The following is a 23,033-nucleotide window of genomic DNA, read 5'->3' as shown; positions in this document are numbered from 1 at the left end:
ACAAAAAGAACCATTGCAGATCAATGTCATGGATCTTTCCCCTTATTTTCTTCTAACAGTTTTAAAGTTTTAGGGTTTGCATTTAAGCCTTTAATCTATTTTGAATTGATTTTTGCACACTGTATGAGATACAGGTCTAATTTTATTCTTATGCATGTGAATATCCAGTTGTCCCAACACCATTTACTAAAGAGACTGTCCTTTCCTCATTATGTGTTGTTGGCACCTTTGTCAAAATTCAAATGTAAATGCATGAATTATTTCAGGGCTCTCTATATTGTTCCATTGGTCTATGTGTCTGTCTTTATGCCAGTATTGTGCTGTTTTGATTATTATAGATTTGTAATATATTTGAAGTCGGGTAGTATGATGCCTCAGCTTTGTTCATTCTGCTCAAGATTGCTTTGGCTATTCTGGGCCTTTTGTGATTTTGTACAATTTTTTTTTTTTTTGTCTTTTTTTTTTCGTGTCTGGCAACGGACCGCAACCCTCAGTGTTGCGCCCGTACCGGACCGGGACCGGCAACGGGATCGCAACCCTCGGTGCTGCGCCCGCCCCTCGCTCAGCCAGTGAGCGGGAACCGGTCTGTATGTGGGATCCGAACCCTCGGCGGGAGGGCCACCGCGCTCCCAAGCGGCGCACTGCAGCAGTGCGCCACTGGGCCGGCCCATTTTGTACAAATTTTAAGATTGTTTTTTCTATTTCTGTGAAAGATTCATTGGAATTTTGATAGTGATTGAATTGAAAATCTGTAGATAGCTTTGGGTAGTAGAGACATTTTAACAACATCAAGTATTTCAATCCATGAACATGGGATATCTTTCCATTTATTTGTGTCTTCTACAATTTCTTTCATCAGTGTTTTAAAGTTTTCAGTGTACAGGTCTTTCACCTCCTTGGTTATATTTATTCCTAAGTATTTTTGGGGGGTAGCTATTGTAAATGGGATTTTATTAAAGTTTCTTTTTCAGATAATTTATTGTTAATGTATCAAAACACTACTGATTTTTGTATGTTGATTTTTGTATCCTGCAATGTTACTGAATTAGATTAATAATTCTAATAGTTTTTTAAATGGTGTCTTTAGAGTTTTATATATATAAGATCAATTCATCTGCAAACATGGACAACTTAACTTCTTCCTTTCCTGTTTGAATGCTTTTTATTTCTTCTTCTTGCCTCATTGCTCTGGCTAGCAATTCCAGCACTATGTTGAATAGAAGTAGCAAGAGAAGGAATCCTTGTCTTGTTCTGGATCTTTTCTCTGTTGAGTATGATGTTAGTTGTGGGTTTCTCATACATGAACTTCATCATGTTGAGGTACATTCCTTCTATACCTAATTTGTTGAGAGTTTTTTGTTATCATGAAAAGATGTCAAATTTTGCCAAATGCCTTTCTGCATCTATTGAGATGATTATGTGGTTTTTGTCCTTCATTTTGTTAATATGGTGTACTATATTTATTGATTTATGTATGTTGAGCCATCCTTGCAAATCTGGGATGAATTCCACTTGGTCATGGTAAACAATCCTTTTAATGTGCTGTTGAATTTCGTTTACTAGTATTTTGTTGAAGATTTACGCATCTATGTTCATCAGGGATATTGGCCTGTTATTTTCTTTTCTTTTAGTGTTCTTGTCTGGCTTTGGTATTAGGGTAATGCTGGCCTCATAGAATGAGTTTGGAAGCATTCTCTCTTCTTGAATTTTTTGGAAGCGTTTGAGCAATATTGGTATTAATTCTTTAAATGTTTCATAGAATTCGCTAGTGAAGCTGTCAGGTTCTGGACTTTTCTTTGATGGAAGACTTTTTATTACTAACTTAATTTCCTTACTCATTATTGGTCTGTTCACATTTTCTGTTTCTTCATAATTCAGCCTTGGTAGGCTGTATGTTCCTAGCAATTTATCCCTTTCTCCTAAGTTATCCAATTTGTTGGAGTATAATTATTCATAGTAGCTGTTATGACCCTTTTGTTTCTGTAGACATTTTTAATGTCTCCTCTTTATTTCTGATTTTGTTTGAGTAATCTCTTTTTTTTAGTTTAGCTAAAGGTTTGTCAAATTTGTTTATGTTTTTTAAAAACAACACTTCTTTCTGTTAATTCTGTAGACATTTTTAATGTCTCCTCTTTATTTCTGATTTTGTTTGAGTAATCTCTTTTTTTAGTTTAGCTAAAGGTTTGTCAAATTTGTTTATGTTTTTTAAAAACAACACTTCTTTCTGTTAAGCTTTTCTATTAGTTTTCTATTTCATTTATTTTTGTTCTGACCTTTGTTACTTCCTTCCTTATGCTAACTTTGGGCATGGTTTGTTCTTGATTTTCTAGTTCCACTAGGTGTAATGTTAAGTTGTTTATTTGAAATCTTTCTTCTTTTTTCATGTAGACTTTTATTGCTATAAACTTTGCTCTTTGAACTGCTTTTGCTACACCAATAAAATTTAGTATGTTGTGTTTCCCTATTTGTTTGTCTCAAGGTATTTTAAAATTTCCCTTTTAATTTCTTCATTGACCCACTGGTTGTTCAGAAGCATGTTGTTTAATTTCAATGTATTTGTATATTTTACAAAATTTCTGCTGCTATTGATTTCTAGTTTCCTATCATTGTGCTCAGCAAAGATACATGATATAATTTCAGTCTTTTAAATTTGTTAAGACTTGTTTTGTGGCCTGACATATCCTCTATCCTAGAGAATGCTTTCTGTCCTCTTTAGAAGATTGTGTATTCTGCTGCTGTTGGATGGAATATTCTGTATATGTCTAATAGGTTCACTTGGTCTAATGTGCAGATTTTCTGTCTGGATGATTTGTCCATTGCTGAAAGTGTGGTATTAAAGTTTCCTATGATTATTGTATTATAATCTATCTCTTCCTTCAAATCTGTTAATATTTGCTTTATATATTTTGCTGCTCCAATGTTGAGTGTATGTATATTTCCAATTTACATATTCTTTTGATGAATTGACCCCTTTATAATTATATAGTGACCTTCTTTGTCTTGTTTTATGTTTTTTTAGACTTAAAGTTAATTTTATCTGATGTGAGTATAGCTACTGCTACTGTCTTTTGTTTTCCATTTGTGTGGAATAAGTTTTTCCATCCCTGCACTTTCAATTTAAGTGTGCCCTTGCAAGTGGAGTGAGTCTCTTGTAAGTAGTCTACAGTTAGGTCTTTAAAAAAAAATCTGTTCAGCCTCTCTTTCTCTTTTGATTAGAGAATTTAATGACATTTGAATGAATATGAGCTACAAGCATCCATAAGGATGAATCTCATAGATGTAATATTGAAAAAACAGAGGGAAGTTGCAAAAGAATAAATCTAACATCATAGCATTTAAATGTAGCTTAAAATATGCAAAACAAAACATCTTTATGGATATATGTATAATGACAGCATAATGTATACTTAACTACTTTTAAACCAATAAGCTAAAAAATTTCAAAATGTTAACTATTTTGCCATTAAAACATTCAACAATATAAATCCCTAATTTGGCCCAGGGGGATGCGTGATCTTACCAAAAGCACACACAAGTTGATTAGAAAATAGGTGAACTGTAAATGGCAGTGACAGCTAAATAAAAAGAAGCTATTCTGGAGCCTCTAAAGTTCTATTTTTTCCAACTTCACGTAGGAATAAAAACATAAATTAATGTCATGTCAAAAAATTGTTTATACTGCATACATGTAAAATTGTCACATGTATACTTAAGCGTAACTCCTTTCAAATAGGCAAAAACGAATGGTGTAGCTGAAAGAGATTTTAGATTTACTGGGATCTATATTGAAATCCTGGTTCTGCTTCACTGGCTGTATAGCCTTTAGCAAGTAACTTATTTAACTTATCTCAACGTCCCTTTCTTCATCTGTAAAATCCTATAAATGGCCAACAATTTCAACTATAGTTAAAATCATGGATTTTACTACTATGGCAGAAGAGGAGAACAGATATTGAAGAACAAATATCAGTTTTTTCTTCATTTACCAATCTACCCTTTTGCCCCCAATTTCTTTTTCTGGCTAGTGTTTCTGAGTTACATATGTTAAATCAATATATGATCTTTTTGAGGGTTTTGTTTTCTCTGGGATTTTGGTTTTGATTTTTTAATGTGAATGAGACTACAGAAATAGTCCATTGTGTAATTGTATACATTTAGCATCATCTCTGCTTCTTATATAACCAGGGATGACAGCTTCTACCTCAAACATATCATTTTCACAAAGTGACCTCTATGCCATGAGTAAAGTTCCAAATTATGTCGCTTACATCATTTAACACTATTATAGTGCCCAGAAAGAGTAATATGGTAGCTGTTTCAAAGTATCTCAATGAGCCTTGACAAGATTATACTATTATAAGGATAATAGAAAGTATTCTTGAATCTACCTCCAGCACTAATTTAATAGCTTATTTGTATTATTTCTTTTGTTTTTTTTTCTGAAATATTTATTAGTCATTTACTGTGAACAAGATTCATACCATACATTAAGACAGGTAGGCTATTCAAACAAACAGTTTCTCTGATATGGAGAAGTGGGGGGTGGGAGGACTGGGTAGGACAATAAATATTTCCAATAGAATGTAATTGTCCTTTTAGAACTGAATGACCTCTTCCCTTTCTCTGCTCCAAGCCCTCATATGACAGTCTTTGCAGCATTGTCTCATGCTACCACACAGAATATTCATTCATACAATAAAGATTTCTGAGCCCACTATATGTTGTCATCCTTAATTATTAAATTTCTCAGTAATCTTCACTTATCTACAGTGTATATAAACTGTCAGAAAGACCTAGGTTAAAATCTCAGGATTTTGTACATTGCCCAGCACATAGTATATGCAATAAATAATTGGTAATTTGTTGTTTGACCAATTAGATAGGTCAGCAAAAATTTTGGATTCTTCATGCATAAAAACAAATTCCACCCAACCTATAGTCTAGAAATAGAAAAATTTTTTAGCTACAAATAGGTTTAATATCTAAATTTTGAAAGCAAATTTTTAAGATTTTTAGAAGAAAACATAAAAGCATTATCCTTATAATCTTCGTACAGGGCAAAATTTGGTAAACAAGACATAGAAAGCATAAACTATCAAGAAAATGATTGATTAAGCTAACGACATGAGACTTTTAATATTCTGCATCAAAAGCCATTATTTAAAAGAGAACAAACACCACAGAATAGGAGATATTTGTTCTATATGCCCAGCAAAGGATTTAGTATCAAGAATATTTAATTTATACATCTGTCTTAGTCCATTTGGCTACTATAACAAAATACCACAGGCCAGGTGCCTTATAAACAACAAACATTTATTTATCACAGTTCTAGAGATTGGGAAGTCCAAGATCATAGCACAGGCAGGTTAGCTGTCTGGTGAGGGCTCACTTCCTAGCCCACAGACAGCTGTCATTTGGCTGTGTCCTCACATGGCAGAAGGGGCAAGGAAGCTCTCTAGGGTCTCTTTCATAAGGGGATTGATCCCATTCATGAGGGCTCCACCCTCATGATCCAATCACCTTTTAAAGGCCCCACCTCCAAGTACCATCACATTGAGGATTAGATTTCTTTTTTTTATTGAATCATATTTGATTATACATATTTTTGGTGATCAACATTGACATATGTTGATCAAATCAACATTACTAGCATATATATTGTTACAAATCATACTTATTCTTTATGCCCCTTGTCCAATCTCTCCCCATCCCCTTCTTCCTTTCCTCTCTAATTACCCTTGATTTCTTCTCTCCTTCTGAAAGAGTAATGGCTACTCTGTTGATTGGTTGCCTAGATGATCTGTCCAGTGCTGAGAGGTGTGTTCAGGTCCCTCAGTATTATCATAGAGCAGATGCTGCTTCTTTCACTCTGGAAGAATCTTTATAGAGAGAGACATCCTCTTCTTATCTTTGGTCTCTGCTGGTAACTCTTCTTGTATCAATATACTCCAGTGGCTGGCAGACCATCTGTGTGGTGGTTGTGGCATCTAGCTGCTTTTGTGGCAGCCATGGTTATTGTGGTGGCTGTGGTGGGCCACCACATGGAAGTGATATTTTTGGCATGCTCCTGGGCACTGGTGGTGTGCCTGGTTGTGGGAGGGAGTTCTGGTCCCCAAATCCATGCCTCAGGACCCCAGGTGGGCCCTGAGGCACTGGTGGTGTGCCTGAGCCGGAACCAATTTTTCATCCTTTGCTTACTTCCAAAATGGGGGAACTTCCTGTGGGACCAGTACTTGAGCTGTGTGGTTTAGCTAAATTGCCGCTTTGCTGCTGATTCCCTAGGGAAAGCTTTTTGTGCAGCTCAGGTTTTAATGGTTGACTTTATATGTACTTCTGGCTCTCCAGAGGCCTGGTTGTGGGAGGCCTCTGGGTTGTGTAGAAACTGGGTTGTACAGAAACTACACACCTGTGTAGTTCTATATTCCTGATCCATCTACAGTGTTCTCTCAGTGGGCCTGTCTTCCCCACTGCCCATACTGCAAACATTTGCCATGGGATGGGCTGTGAGCTAGTCTCTTTTGGTGACTCATCAGCCTCTGAGTGGCTCCTTTTCTTTCAGTTGTTGTTGCTCCTTGCTCCTATGTGAGTCCACAGGAACCCTATTAGTGGTCTTGCTGTCCTGGGGGCCACCAAGGCCCTCTTCTCCCCTGCTGCCTCCAAGCAACTTCACCTGAAGGTCACAGCTGTAGCTTTGCAAGCTCCTGCTTGGTGTGCTCAGCAGCTCCAGCCTTAAAGTGGCTGTGGCATGAAATGATCAGAGAGGTTTTTTTCTTTCTCTCATTGTGGCTTCTCCCACCTTCATGTACTCTGTAGGTCTCTCCTCCTCTTCCCCTGAGCTCTAGCAGCCACAGCTTGGCTGTTGTTGCTTTTTTATAGTTGTAAATTGATTGATTTGTGGGAGAGAGTGACACTGGGGACTGTCTATTTGCCATCTTGACTGGAAGCTGCTGAGGATTAGATTTCAACATATGAATTTTGGGGGACATAAACATTCAGCAACATCCATAAAAACTTTATTTTAAAATAATATGTAATTCTTATGAATAAATATGATAAAACAAAAACTATAAAATAAACTCATTATGAACTTTTGAAAGTATGCTCAACCTCGCTTCCTTATCAGAGAATATGAATTAAAATAAAAATGAAATAGCTTTTCATACTCTGTATTAATTTGCTAGGGCTGGGTGGCTTAAACAACAGAAAGGTATGTTCTCACTGTTCTGGAGGTTAGAAATCAGAAATCAAGGTGTCAGCAGTGTTTGTTCCTTCTGGGAGCCATGAGGGAAGGATCTGTTCCAGGTCTCTTTCCTTGACATGTAGATTTCTCCCTGTCTTTATATTGTCTTCTCTGTGTTCATGTGTGTCCAAATTTTCCCTTCTTATAAGGATACCAGTCATATCGGATTATGGCCCATCCTAATGACCTCATTTTAACTTAATTACCTCATTAAAGACATTAGTTACCTTAACTTAAAACCTCTGAAATATTGTCACATTCTGAGGTACTGGAGGTAGTACCAGTACCTCAGAATGTGACAGTATGAACATATGAATTTGTTCGACATATGAATTTGGGGAGGAATACAATTTAGCCAATAGCACTCATCAAATTGGCAAAAATGTTTAAGTCTGTAACACCATGTATTGACAAAGAAGAGGAGCAATAAGGACTCTCCTACATTGCTTACAGGAGTGTAAATTGGAACAACCACTTTAGAAAACACCTGGTAAACCTGAAGATAGATCCTATAATCAGCAATTCTATATCTATGTGTTTAATCTAGAGAAACACTGGCAAATGAGTCTCTAAAACATGTACAAGAATGTTCTAGTTGCATTATTTATAATAAACAAAATATGAAAGCGTCCTAAATGTCCATCAACAAGAGGAAGAACAAGTAAATTCTGGACTGCTTTTATAGTGGAATATCATGAAACAAGGGGGAATTGTGTCATAGTTAAGGGTGTGGACTTTGGAATCAGACAGTCTGGATTCAAATCCTGGTTCTGCTGCTTGTAAGCTGGGTGAAATTGACTTCCCTATGCCACAGCTCTTTCCTTTGGAAAATGATAGTAAAGATACATCAGAGGCTGTTGTGAAAAATAAATACATTTATAGATATATAACAGAACTTTGGAACACAGCCAGCATCTTAATTGTTATCTAATACTACTATCCTTTGAGATAATTTTATGTCTTTTGTCCTTTAATATGTTGATTGAAGAAATTATAGCAATAGAGTTTTTTTTTTTTTTTTTGTCCTTTTCCGTGTCCGGCAACGGATCGCAACCCTCAGTGTTGCCCCCATACCGGACCAGGACCGGCAACGGGATCGCAGCCCTTGGTGCTGCTCCCGCGCCTCGCTCAGCCAGTGAGCGGGAACCGGTCTGTATGCGGGATCTGAACCCTCGGCGGGAGCGCCACCGCGCTTCCCAAGCGGCGCACTATAGAAGTGCGCCACCAGGCGGGAGCGCCACTGCGCTTCCCCAGCGGTGCACTATAGCAGTGCGCCACCGGGCCGGCCCGCAATAGAGTTTTTATTGGCAAAGTATCCTTGCATTTATAGATTTTTATGTGGTATAATTAAAAATCTCATTTCTAGAGTATGTTCTATTATTTTGTGAGTATTGACACATCTCTGTTTATAAATGTGATTGGCTTATATTTATTTTTTGAACACTGCATCTGATTTTGGTTTCAAGGTTATACTGGGATCATACATGAGTTAAAGAGAGTTCTTTTTAATTTTTTTTCTATTTTCTAGAACTATTTACATAAGATAAGGATCATTTGCTCTTTGAAGTTTGGTAGAATTGCTATAAACCATCTGGGAGAGTTTTTGTTTTGTTCTGCCTTAGTTTGTTAGATAGATTTTGCTACTAATTTGATGTCTTTAAAAGTTTTAGATCTATTCAGTTCTTCTATATTTTCTTGAACTTTAAAAAATTATATTTATTTTACAAAATTATCTGTTCATCTATTTTAAGTTTTGGTCATGAACTTGTTACTATATTTGGTTAAGGTTATAATGTTTATTTTTATTAGGTCTACATTTTACTCCATAAATCGTATACTTATGTATTTTATTTTTCTCAGTTATTTTTGCCAAAGGGTTGTCTATCTTACTAGCATATTCATGAAACCAAGTTTTGGCTTTGTTTATCACTTTAAAATTTTTTATAAATTTCTTTTCTATTTTATTATTTTCTACTCTTTATTACTTCTTTCATTCTATGTTCTTTGATTTTATATTTTTTCTGCCTTCCTAATTAGGAACTTTCCTTATTCATTTTGGCCTTTTTTTCTTTTCTAATATAAGTATTTAAAGATAAATGTCCTCAGTACCACTCTGGATCTGCAGCGTCCAATATGGTGGCCATGTGGCTATTTAAATTTAAATGAAAGTGAATTAAAATTAAATTCCTTAGTTGCATTAACCCATGTGTGGTTCTAAAGACTACCCTATTTGACTGTGCAATTAGAGAACAGTTTCATCACTGCAAAAAGTTCTGTTGTATGGTGTTGTTCAAGATCAGCATGTCTACTAAGAACCGACCTCAAAGGAGTGCAGTTTTTTTCCTTGATGTATTTCATAGGCTGGATTTTTAAAAGAATTCATTCTCTGATTCTTAGTATTTAAAAATCCATTTCATGTTTTAGAACAGCACAGTCAATTTTATTTTTTTTGTTTGATCCATCAGTTAGTAACGGAAATGTGTTTTAAAACTTCATCATGATTGGGAACTTGTGAATTTTTTCTTTTAATTTTGTCAAGTTTTGCTTTATGCATTTTGAGGCTATGTTATATACAGGTACAATCTATATTTTTATAAGTTTAAAAAAATTTTTGCTTTATGTATTGAGAGGCTATGTTGTATAAAATCACAGGTTCAGGTTTGTTCTATTTTCTTGGTAAATCAGTCTCCTATTATATAAATATCTTCTTTATGATAGTGATCATTTTCACATTTTTGCTGTCAGCATGTCATTATCATACTTTAGGTATGTTTATTATAAGGATCATATGGTTGTAATTTTAAAATCCAACATGAGACTCTCTATCTTTTAAGAAGTTGATTATTCAGTTTTTATTTATTGAGATTACTAATATATTTGTAATATAAATAATAAATTTGTAATATAAATAATTTGGAATTATTTCTGTCATCTTATTTTGTAGTTTTCACTTACTATACTTATTTTCTTATGTTTTCTTTTATTTCATTTCTTGCTCTGTATTAGATTGATCAAGTTTTCCTTATTCTTTCTTCTTTTGACTGGTTTGGAAGTTGTAACTTCCATTTCTATTCTTTTAAGAGTTACTCGTGAGCCTCCTTGGCCTGACAAAAGTCAGGAGATGTGCCTGAGGATGTCAGTGGGATCCACAGGCAGCCTCCCCCCACAAAACAAAAGGCAGGAAGTGCCCCCAGTGATCTTGGGGAGACTTGTGGGCAGCCCTCTGCCTGACAGAAGGTAGGCATACACTGCAAACACTGCTTTCATGTGCATAGGCCATCACAGCCACTGCCACACTCACTGCTGCTACAAAGGTAGCTTGATACCACAGGAGTAGCCACAGCCACCTTTCAGGAGGCCTGCTGTCCACACGACTGCACTGACACAAGGAGAGTCACCAGCAGAGCCTGGAAAAAAGTGGATGAAGTTTCTTTCCTTATAGCCCAGAGTGATAGAAGAAGCACCCACTCTACCAGATGACTAGACATCAACATAGATATACTAGAAATCTGAAAAAGTAAGAATATATGACACTGCCAAAGGAATACAGTAATTCTCAAGTACCAGACCATACAGAACAGGAAATCCTTGAAATGACTGAAAGGGAATTCTGAGTAACAATCTTAAGAAAACTCAATGAGATAAGAGAGGGCTCTGTAAGACAACACAATGAAATGAGAAAAAAGTATCCAGGATATGAAGGAGGAAATTTACAAAGGGATTAATACCTTAAAAAAGAATGTAGCAGAACTCCAGGCACTGAAACACATTCAATGAAATAAAAAAACACAACTGAGAATTTAAGCTGCAGATTTGAACAAGCAGAAGAAATAATTTCCAAACTCAAAGACAGTCTTTATGAAATAAACCAGGCAGACAAAAAAAGGAAAAAAGAATTGTAAAAAATGAAGAATGTCTAAGAGAGTTATCATACAATCTTAAGTGCAGAAACATACATATCATGGGTGTCCCTAAAGGGAAGGAGAAAGAAAAAGGCATTGAAAATGTATTCAATGAAATAATAATGGAAAACTTCCCAAGTATAGGGAAAGATGCTGACCTTCAGATCCAGGAAGCTCAAAGATCCCCAAACAGATTCAATCCCAAAAGACCCTCTTTGAGACACATTATACTAAAATTGGCAAAGCTCAAAGACAAAGAGAGAATCTTAAAAGCAACAAGAGAAAAACATCATCACTTTTAAGGGATTCCCCATAAGAGTAACAGCAGACTTCTCAACTGAAGCTCTACAGGCCAGAGGAGAATGGGATGATATATTCAAAATACTAAAAGAAACGAACTGCCAGCCAAGAATACTACATCCAGCAAGGTTATCCTTCAGGAATGAGGGAAAAATATTGTATTTCCCAGTCAAACAAAAACTGTGGGTGTTCACTACCACACAGCCAGCCTAGCAAGAAATCTTCAAGGGAGTACTGCATCTGGAATTCAAGAGATAATAATTACTGCTATCAGTACCCAAGAAAGAACAAAACCTACTGATAGAACAAAACTGTAAATGTGAAAGAGAAAAAAACTAAATCTTACCACCTCAAAAAACCAACAAATATTGAAGATGGTCAAAGAGAAAGAAATGAACAAAAGATATTTAAAACATCTGAACAAAAATCAGTAAAATGCCAGGAATAATACAATACCTTCCAATAACAACCCTAAATGTAAATGGATTAAATTCTCCACTCAGAAGAAACAGATTGATGATTAGATTAAAAAGCTAGACCCAACTACATGCTGTCTTCAAGAGACTCACTTCACCTGTTATGACACACACAGATGACTAGTGAAGTTATGGAAAAAATTATACCACACAAATGGAAGCCACAAATGAGCAGGAGTAGCTATTCTTATATTGGATAAAATAGGCTTTAAACAAAAAACCGTAAAAAAAAGACAAAGAAGGCCACTAATAGTAATGATATAATGATAAAGGGATCTATCCAGCAAGAAGACATAACAATTGTAAGTATATATGCACCCCACACTGGAGCACCCAGATACATACATACATACACACACACACACACACACACACACACACACACACACTATTAGATGTAAAGAAAGAGATAGCCCACAATACAATAATAGTTGGGGACCTGAACACCCTCCACAAACATTGGACAGATCATCTAGGCAACAAATCAACAGAGAAACACAGGATTTAAACTACATTTTAGACCAATTGGACCTGGCAGATATCTACAGAATATTTCATCCAACAACTACAAAGTATACATTTTTCTCATCAGTACATGGAACAGTCTTCAGGATAGACCATGTGTTAGGTCACCAATCTAGTCTCAACAAATTTTTAAAAATTGAAATCATTTCAAGTACCTTTTCAGACTACAATGGATTAAAACCAGAAATCCACAACATGTGAAACTCTGGAAACTATACAAATACATGGAAATTGAGCAACATGCTACTGAATGACCTATGGGTACAAGAAGAAATTAAACAGAAATTTAAAAAAATTCTTGAGACCAATGAAAATAAAGACACATCATATCAAAACCTGAGGCATACTGCAAAAGCAGTACTAAGAGGGAAGTATATTTCAATAAATGCTTACATCAATAGAATAGAAAGATCTCAGAAAAGGAACGTAACACTACACCTCAAAGAACAAGAAAAACAAGAGCAATTCAATCCCAAAATTACTACACAGAAAGAAATAATTAAGGTCAGAGCAAAACTAAGTGAAGTAGAGACATAAAAAAGGAAAAAAAAAAAAGATACAAAAGACCAATGAAACAAAAAGTTTTTTTTTTTTTTTGAGAAGATAAATAAAATAGACAAACTATTTGCTAGGTTAATAAAAAAAAGAGAAGACTCAACAAAAATCAGAAATGAAAAAGATATCCAACTAATTCCATGAAAATACAAAAAATCATTAGAGACTATTACAAACACCCATATGCCAGCAAATTTGAAAACCTGGAAGAAATGGACAAATTTTTGGACATACAATCTACAAAGACTGAACCAAGAAGAAATAGAAAACCCGAACAGACCAATAACGAGCTGCATCATTGAAGCAGTATTCAGTGGTCTCCCAACAATGAAAAGCCCAGGACTGGATAGCTTTACTAGTAAATTCTACAAAACCTTTAAAGAGGACTTAATACCAATTCTCTTCAAACTATTCCAAAAAATTGAAAGAGAAACTACTCTCGCAAACTCATTCTTTGAGGCCAGCATCTCCTTGATAACAAAACCAGACATAGATACAACAAACAAAGAAAACTACAGGCCAATATCTCTGATGAAAATTCGATGCAAAATTCCTCAACAAAATATTAGCAAACAGAATACAGCAACACATCGAAAAAATACACCATGATCAAGTGGGATTCATCCCAGGGATGCAAGGATGGTTTAACATACACCAAGTCAATAAATGGGGCACAACACATCAACAAAATCAAGGACACATATCACATGATTATCTCAACAGATGCAGAAAAAGTATTTGACAAAATTCAACATCCCTTCATGATAAAGACTGTCAGCAAATTAGGTATAGAAGGAAAGTATCTCAGCACAATAAAAGCCATATATGACAAACCCACCACCAGTATCATCCTGAAAGCTTTTCCCTTAAGAGCAGGAATAAGACAAGGATACCCACTATCATCACTCCTATTTAATATAGTATAGGATGTACTAGCCAGAGCAATCATGAAAAGAAAGAAATAAAGGTCATCCAGATTGGAAATGATGAATTCAAACTGTCCCTGTTTGTAAATGATATAATCCTATATACAGAAAAACCTAAAGAAAGACTTTACCAAAATTTCTTAGAGCTGACAAACCATTTCAGTAAAGTTGCAGGATACAATATCAACACCCAAAAAACTCAGTGACATTTGTATACTCCAAAAAAGAACTATTAGGAAAAGGAAATTAAGAGAGCAAGCCTATTTACAATAGTCACCAACAAAATAAAATTGCAAGGAATCAATTTAACCAAGGAGGTGAAAGATCTCTACAATGAGAACTACAAATCACTGCTAAAAGTAAGTAAAGAGGACATGAAAAGATGGAAAGACAAACCGTGCTTTTGGATTTGCAGAATAAACATTGCGAAAATGTCCATACTACTGAAAGTGATCTACAGATTCAATACAGTCCCCATCAAAATACCTATGACTTTCTTGACAGTAATAGAAAAAAATCAATCCTAACATTGATATGGAACAACAAAAGACCCCACATAGCCAAAGCAATCCTGACCAAATAAATAAATAAATAAATAAATAAATAAATAAATAAAGCCAGAGGCATAAAACTGCCCAACTTCAAATTATACTACAAAGCTATAGTAACCAAAACAGTATGGTATCAGCATAAAAACAGACACTCAGGCCATTGGAACAGAATAGAGAACCTGGAAATCAACCCACTTCCTTATAGCCAACTGATCTTTGACAAAGGCAACAAGAACATACATTGGGGAAAAACTGTCTCTTTAGTGCTGGGAAAACTGGCCATCCATATACAGAACAGTGAAACTAGATCTGTACCTCTTACCATTTACCAAAACCAACCCCAAATGAATTAAAGACTTCAATATAAGACCTGAAACGATAAAACGCCAAGGAGAAAATATAGAAGAAACACTTCAGGAAGTAGGGCTGGGCAAAGACCTTATGAATTTGATCCCTAAAGCACAGGTAACAAAAGAAAAAAACAAACAAATGGGATTAAATCAAACTAAAAAGCTATTGCATGGCAAAAGAAACAATTAACAGAGAGAAAAGACAACATACGCAATTGGAGAAAATATTGCAAACTATGCATTTGACAAGTAATTAATATCCAGAATATGCAAGGAACTCCAACAACTTAAAAAAGCATAAAAAATGAGTAAGCTGATTAAAAAATGGATAAAGGAGCTAAACAAGCATTTCTCAAAGTACATATACAAATGGCCAACAGACACATGAAAAAATACTCAACATCACTAAGCATTAGGGAAATGCAAATCAAAACCACATTGAGATATCATCTCACACCAGTTAGGCTGGCCAATATCAAAAAGACAGAGAATAACAAATGCTGGTGGGGATGTAGAGAAAAGGGAACACTCCTACGTTGTTGGTGAAACTGCAAATTAATATAGCCATCATAGAAAACAGTATGTATTTTCCTCAAATAACTACAGATAGAACTGATATATGATCCAGCAATCCCACTGCTGGATGTATACCCAAAGGAATGCAAATCATCGTGTTGAAAGGATACTTGCACTCACATGTTGATTGCAGCTCTATTTACAGTAGAATGGGAACCAACCTACATGTCCATAGGTGTTTTAGTCTGTTTTGTGTTGCTATAACAGAAATACCTGAGACTGGGTAATTTATAAAGGAAAGAGATTTATTTGGCTTATGATTCTGGGACAGCTGCATCTGGAATGGGCCTCAGGCTGCTTCTCCTCATGGCAGAAAGTGGCAGGCAGCCGGCAGGTACAAGCAGATCACATGGCAACAGGAAGCAAGAGAGAGGAAGCAAGAAGGAGAGAGAAGGTGCCAGGGTCTTTTTTAAGCAACAAGGTCTCAGGGGAACTAATAGAGCAGGAACTCACTCATTAATCCCCCCTCCCCTAGGGAGAGCATTAGTCCATTCATGAGGGATCCGCCCCATGACTCAATCAGTTTCCAACACTGCCACATTGGGGATCAAATTTCCACATGAATTTTGGAGGGGACAACACATCCAAACTCCATCATTCCACCCCTGACCCCCCAAAACTCATGTCACTCTCACATACAAAATACAATCATTCTATCCCAACAGTCTCAAAAGTCTTAGCTTGTTCCAGCACCAACTTAAAAGTCCAAAGTCTCCTCTGAGACCAAAAGCAAAAGTTCTTCCAGCTGTGAACCTGTAACAGTCAAAACCAAATTTATCTACTGCCAAGAAACAATGGTGGAACAGACATTGGGTATACATTCCCATTCCAAAAGGGAGGAATAGGCCAGAAGAAAGGAAAAACAGGTCCCAAACAATTCTGAAACCGAGCAGGACAGACATTATGTCTTAAACTTCCAAAATAACCTTCTTTGACTCCAAGTCTTGCATCCTGGGCACAATTGGGCATCTGGGCCCCCAAAGCTTTGGGCAACCTCGCTTCCACAGCTGCCAGGCACAGCCCAGTGAGCAGCGCTGGTGCCTGCAGCTTTTCCAGGCCCGTGTTGCACATTACCCATGACCCTGCAGTTCTGGGGTCCTGGCAGAAGCCCTTCTGTCTTGGCTCTACTAGACATTTCCCTGGTGAGGGCTCTCTGTGGGGGCTCCAACCCCACTTTTCTGCTCAGCATTGCTCTAGTAGATGACCTCTGTGGTGGCTCTGCCCCTGCAGCAGATCTCTGCCTGGGCCCCCAGACTTTTCCATTCATCCTCTGGAATTTGGGTGGAGGCTGCCATGACTCCATTGCTCTCATGTCTTGCTGGCCTGCAGACTTAATACAACGTGGACACCACCGAGGTTTCAGGCCTCTACTCTCCAGGGCTGCTGCACGAACCACACTTGGGCCACTCTAGTTGGAGCAGCTGGGATGCAGGGAGCAGATTCCCGAGGGCAGCTGTGCCCCGGGTCTGTCCACTGGGACAACTCAGTCCTTCTAAGCCTCAGGGCCTGTGATGGGTGGGGCACCCTTCCAGACTTCTCAGATGCCTTCAGGGCTTTCCTCTCATTTTCTCTGCTATTAGCATCTGGCTGCCTCACCTCAAGATAATGTCTTTAGCAACCAGTTTATCTGCTTCACCCTCGCATTGTTCTCTGGCTCTCTGCTTCTTTACTGCATGGCCAGGCTGCAAAGTTTCCAAATCTTTATGTTCTGCTTCCATTTTAAGTTCTGGCTTTACATTATGCCTTTGCCACCATAACTCAGCATTATTAGAAATAACCATGCAGCGTCCTTAATGCTTTGCTGCTTGGAAATTTCTTCCACCAGATACTCTGGTTCACAACTTTTAAGTTCCACCTTCCACAAAGTCCAAGGGCATGGACACATGCAGCCAGGTTCCTTGCAATGGTGTAGCAAGGGTTATCTCTTTTTCCAATTCCCAATATGTTTCTCATTTCTATCTCAGACCTCATCATCCACATGGTCTTTACTGTTCACAGTTCTATCAACATTCTGGTCACAACCATTTAACCAATCTCTAAAATCTTCCAAACATTCTCTCATCTTTTTGTCTTTTTCTAAGTCCTCCAAACTCCTCCAACCTTTGCCCATTACTCAGTTCCAAAACTGCATCCACATTTTCAGTTATCTGTATAGCAACACCCTACTCCTCGGTACAAATTTTCTGTTTTAGTCCGTTTTGTGTTGCTATAACAGAATACCTGAAACTAGTAAAAGCCTGGAAGCCCAGGCAGAGACCTGCCACAGGGGCGGAGCCACTGCCAAGGACATCTCCTAGAGCAATGCTGAGCAGGAAAGTGGGGTTGGAGCCCCCACAGAGAGCCCTCATGAGGGAAATGTCTAGTAGAGCCAATGTAGCAGGGCTGCTGCCAGGACCCCACTTCTGGTACCAATTTTCTGTTTCTGTCCGTTTTGTGTTGCTGTAACAGAACTACCTGAGACTGGGTAATTTATAAAGGAAGGAGGTTTATTTGGCTTATGATTCTGGGACAGCTGCGTCTGGCATGGGCCTCAGGCTGCTTCTACTCATGGTGGAAAGCGGCAGGCAGCCAGTGGGTACAAGCAGATCACATGGTGACAAGAAGCAAGAGAGAGGAAGCAAGAGTGAGAGAAGAGGTGCCAGGGTCTTTTTAAGCATCAAGCTCTCACGGAACTAATAGAGTGAGAACTCACTCATTAATCCCCCCTCCCCCAGGGAGAGCATTAATCCATTTATGAGGGATCCACCCCTATGACTCAATCAGTTTCCAACACTCCCGCATTGGGGATCAAATTTCCACATGAGTTTTGGAGGGGACAACACATCCAAACTCCATCAATAGGTAAAGAAAATTTGTTGTATGTATGCAATGGGATACTACTCAGCCATAAAAAAGAATGAAATCCTGCCATTCACAGCCATGGATGAACTTCAAGAAAATTATGTTAAGTGAAATAAGCCAGGCACAGAAAGAGAAATTCTGCATATCCTCTCTGATAAGTGGGAGCTACAAAAGATAAGCAAATAAATAAAAAAGAAAGATACAACAATCACAATAATTTGTTGAACTTGGAAAAGGAGAGAATGGAACTGAGGCTACCAGAGGAGGGAAAAGGGAAGGGTAAGGGGGTTAGTGAGAAATTGGTAAAGGGTCACAAAAAATGATTACATTGTGTAATGATAAATATAGTAATTATCCTGATGTGAGCATCACATATTGCACACAGGTATCAATATTCAATGCTGTATCCCACAGATATATACAATCAGTTATGTTTCAATTAAAAAAAGTCACACTTACATTTTAAAAATGCACATTTGAATGCATATTCCATAAATTATTTAATATTTTATTTTTACTTTAATTTTTAAATCCTTAAAAGGTGGTTGTTGTTTTACTAATTTACATTTACAGTCAATGCTTTTTGGAATTTACTCATGTTTGCTAGTTTATTTCTTCACCTCAGCTTCTTCTTTTTGTGTTCAATTTATTTCTTCATTAAATATTTTCTTTTATAGTTTATTTGGCAAGTATACACTAATGGTAAACGTTGCCTTTGCTTATTTAAAACTGAAGTTAATTTTTATTTCTTTTTGCACCCTTAAATCATTATTTAATTGGGAAAAAAGTCTAGGATTGATAATTATTTTCCATTGTTTTGTAGATATTATTCTGTTATCATGAGAAGTCATATTGTAATTTTTTTAAGGTAATTTTTTTAAAATTTAAGGTTGCTTATACAATTCTTTGTTGTTGATCACTAGAATTTATCTGTTTATTTGTATATTTTTTAATTTGGTGTGCTAATTCGACATAAAAAAATCATGTCTTTTCATCAGTTCTTGACAAATTTCTACCTTTAAGTCACTGACTATTGCATCTCCCACATTGTTACTGTTTGCCTCCTGGGACTTCTCTTAAAGTATATAGGACTTGATCATTCTTACCTCCATATCTCTTAACCTTTTTTTATGTTTTTTCATCTTGGTGTCTCTTTGTATTGTATGCTATAAAAGAATCTTCTATCGTTTTTTTTCTTCTTTCATTCTCTTTTCAGTGTTGTCTAATCAGCTTTCTAACACAAACCAATTGAGTTTGTTAAAATAATTTCAATTAGTATATATTTTATATCTTGAATTTCTCTGATTCTTTTTCAAATTTTTCTATTTTTCCTTCATGCTGTCTTGTTTCTTTCTTATGGTTTTTATGCCTTCTTTTATTTTTATAATACACTTAAATAATGTTATTTCATAGTCTTTTTCAGATTATTCTCTTTTCTTAAGTCCTTAAGGGTACTCATCCTCCCAGTTGATGTGTCTGCTATCTTTCTTGGTGGATTGTTTTCTCATGTGTTTTGTGACTTCAGATTTTAAATAAGTTAAAAAAAATCTGTGTTTATGTATGTTATGTTGAATGTAAACAGGAAGTTTCTGGAGTAGAGATAAAAGCTATTACAGTCATGTGCCACATAACGTTTTGTTCAACTATGGACTGCATATATAACAGTGGGGACAAGTGGTCAGGGCAATAGGCTGTACTATTTAGCCTAGGTGTCATGGGCCATAACATCTAGGTTTGTGTATGTACTCTATGATGTTCACACAACAATGAAATCACCTAATGATGCATTTCTCAGAACATATTCCCATCATTGAGACATATGACTATATTTCTTACATCAATAACTGCATTGGTTCTCCTTGCCAAATTCTTTCTCCCTTTGGGGTGATATGATGAGAGCCAAAGTCACTTACTGGGGTCTATACTGCAGAATTGGGACTCTGAAATTATTAATTTGGCAGTCTATATAGGATAGTTTAAACAGCTGCCACCTTCCCCTCCTGAAAGAGGGAGAGAAATCTAAACTCTGTAATGAAAACAAGAAGGAAGGGAAGAGAAAGGGTAGATTCTTGAGTTCTTACACTTTGAAATGTAAATAAATGTCTCTAGTAGGAAGATAAGACAACTGTCTGTGGGTTTACAATGCCTGAAATGTCTCTGTGTGTCATTCTCCTTTGAAATATAAACACATACCCCCAGGAAGACCAATATCTGAGGTGTTCTCTCACTATCTATTCTGTCATCATTTAACTTTCAAGGCTTGTCCACTAACTCAGCTTCTGTTAAAATTTGCCTAGAAAGCCCGAACCATGTAGAAACATGAAAATATCATTTACTGACAGTAACATCTTCAGTGGAACTTCTCTCCTTTCCCCCATCTCTACTCCACTGTGGGAATTCCATGAAGCACAGCTTATAAAATTTTTCATTCAATATGGTTTTTGCATATGCTTCTTCCAAGTGCTCCAGGGATATCACTGAGCCAGGATTAACTTTTTTTTCATGTTAAATGATTGGATTAAGGATTTCTATAAAAAACGGGTAGATTAATTTGGCTTTCATTAACTTGACTTTTCACCTTTTTGATTTCTTACCAAAGACACTCTTTCTACCTCGTGTGTATCTAGAGAGAAATTGTTCCAGGCAGAAGGAACAGCAAATGCAAAACCTTGGTGAGAGTGTTAGAGGGACAGCATGGTTGTAGAGGAATGAGTGATGGGAAAAATGATTAGAATGAAGTTAGAGGTAGTGGGAAGGTGGGCAGATCTTGTAGAGTTTGGTAGGCTGCAGTAGGGGCTTGGATCTTACCCTGAGTGAAATGAAAAACTACTGAAGGCCCTGGAACAGAGGAGGGGCATGATCTGACTTTTGATTTAAATGTGTTACTTCTACTGCTGTGTTAGTTTATATAGATGGATAACTAGTATGGTTATCATGTTCAATACTGTTTCCCTTCAACTTGGCCTTGCAGACAAGAAGTTGGCTTCTTTTAGAGCTGCATGGAAACCAAATACTTAAAGCAATAAATTCTGCTAGAATACTGAAATGGCAAAGTAGGTCACTGGTCTGACACATAGTATGCTAGAACTGCAAGCCTTGTACCCTGAGTTCTTGACCATACCAAGGGAGAAGCTGCTATTCTAACTGAAGAATGCTAAAGTGATAGAAGAGGGTTGAAGGCCAAATTTCTACCATGACACACTTACTATAGTTGGATACCTCTGTGATAATACCAGGCTAGGGATTGGTGCCTCCCTAGTTAGGTAGCTCAAAAGACCTACAACCCAATGGCTGGAGTTTGATGTTCAGTCCTGTTAGATCTTTGCTTATTATCTCAGAATTCAGTGGGGAAAGGGGAACTCACACACATGCTGATGCCCCTTTCACTATGAAATTTCCTCAGTAAAAACCATTGTAGAAGGCCTGGTGTCTGATTGTTTGTTCTTATTTGCATGACAAGGGGCCAAATGTTGGGGTGGGGGTAGAGTAAGGGTAGGAGCAGGGAAGCAAAGTGGTTATTGAAATCACTCAGGTGGGAGATGATGGCTTCTTTGACCAAGATGGTGGGGATCAAGAAGTGGTGAGAAGCAGTCATATTTGAGCTGCTTTTAGATGGAAGAGCTGATAGGATTTGCTGATGGATTAGATGTGTGAGAGAGAGGAGTTATAATAATATCATGATTCTTATTTTACTCAATTAGAAGAATTGAGGTTGCATGTATTGAATGGAGTAATGAAGGAAAAATGAATAGAAGACTTTATAAGAACATATGTAAGCATGAGATCCTGTACCTTCAATATACTGTTGGTAACTAAATTATAAGCTTCAGGGAAGCAGGAACTATTTTGTTTACCCCTGTATGTATGGCTACTAACATAATACCTTGTATATGATGCAACCTCCCTCCCTCCTCTCTTTCTCTTTCTCTCTCTATTTATGTAAAATGCATAGTATATTTAGTACATATTAAATAGCATAGTATATATTAAATGGTATAGTGTATATTAAATAGTATAGTATATTAAATGCATAGCATAGTGCTTGTTTTATGGTAAGTAGTGAGATAATAGTATCTGCCACTATTATTATATGTTTAAGTGCTCTCCAGTATAACTGTGTCTTTGGTGCAGTTCTGTATTGTGCATTCAAGACAAATATTGGGGTTGAGTTTGTTTTTTTTTAAAATCTACTCCACACATTTCTCATTTCTATTATCTTCCTTATATTTTTCCTTGTCCTTGCATGGTGTATTAATCTACTGTGAATCTTCTGATTCTTGCGTAAACTTTACTAATGTCATTTCAGAATTCTGAGGTATGTTCAAGGAAAATATACTATTGCTTATTTTTCCGCTGACTGAATTTTCTTTTTTTATAGTCTGCAGTTATTATTGACTAATTAACTTGGGATGAGGTCCCTGAAACAAAGAATGTATCCAATATTAGATGTTCATAGATCATCTATATTATTTTTTATTCTTAGCTCTATAGCATGACCCATTCCAGCTTAAAATTTTGCATATGGGATACCTATCCAACTAGGATATTTCCCCTGTCAACTTAGGCAATCCAGCCCATATCCTCTAAGTTCAATTCAACACACATTTATTGAACTCCTACTGTATCAGTTGGGAATTTCAATTACTGCCAGTAACAGAGACAACAATGCTAGGCATGATGAAATAACAAAACAGGAAATCCCCCCTTAAAACAAGAAATTCAGAGGAAGGCAGGCCAGTACTGGTGCAGTGACTCCATATTTCATCAATTTTCCAACTTTCCATTATC

This window comes from Galeopterus variegatus, unplaced genomic scaffold, assembly GCF_000696425.1.
Source record: "Galeopterus variegatus unplaced genomic scaffold, G_variegatus-3.0.2 Scaffold773, whole genome shotgun sequence".
In the NCBI taxonomy this organism is placed as follows: domain Eukaryota; kingdom Metazoa; phylum Chordata; class Mammalia; order Dermoptera; family Cynocephalidae; genus Galeopterus; species Galeopterus variegatus.
Note: the sequence above shows the minus strand (reverse complement) of the source record.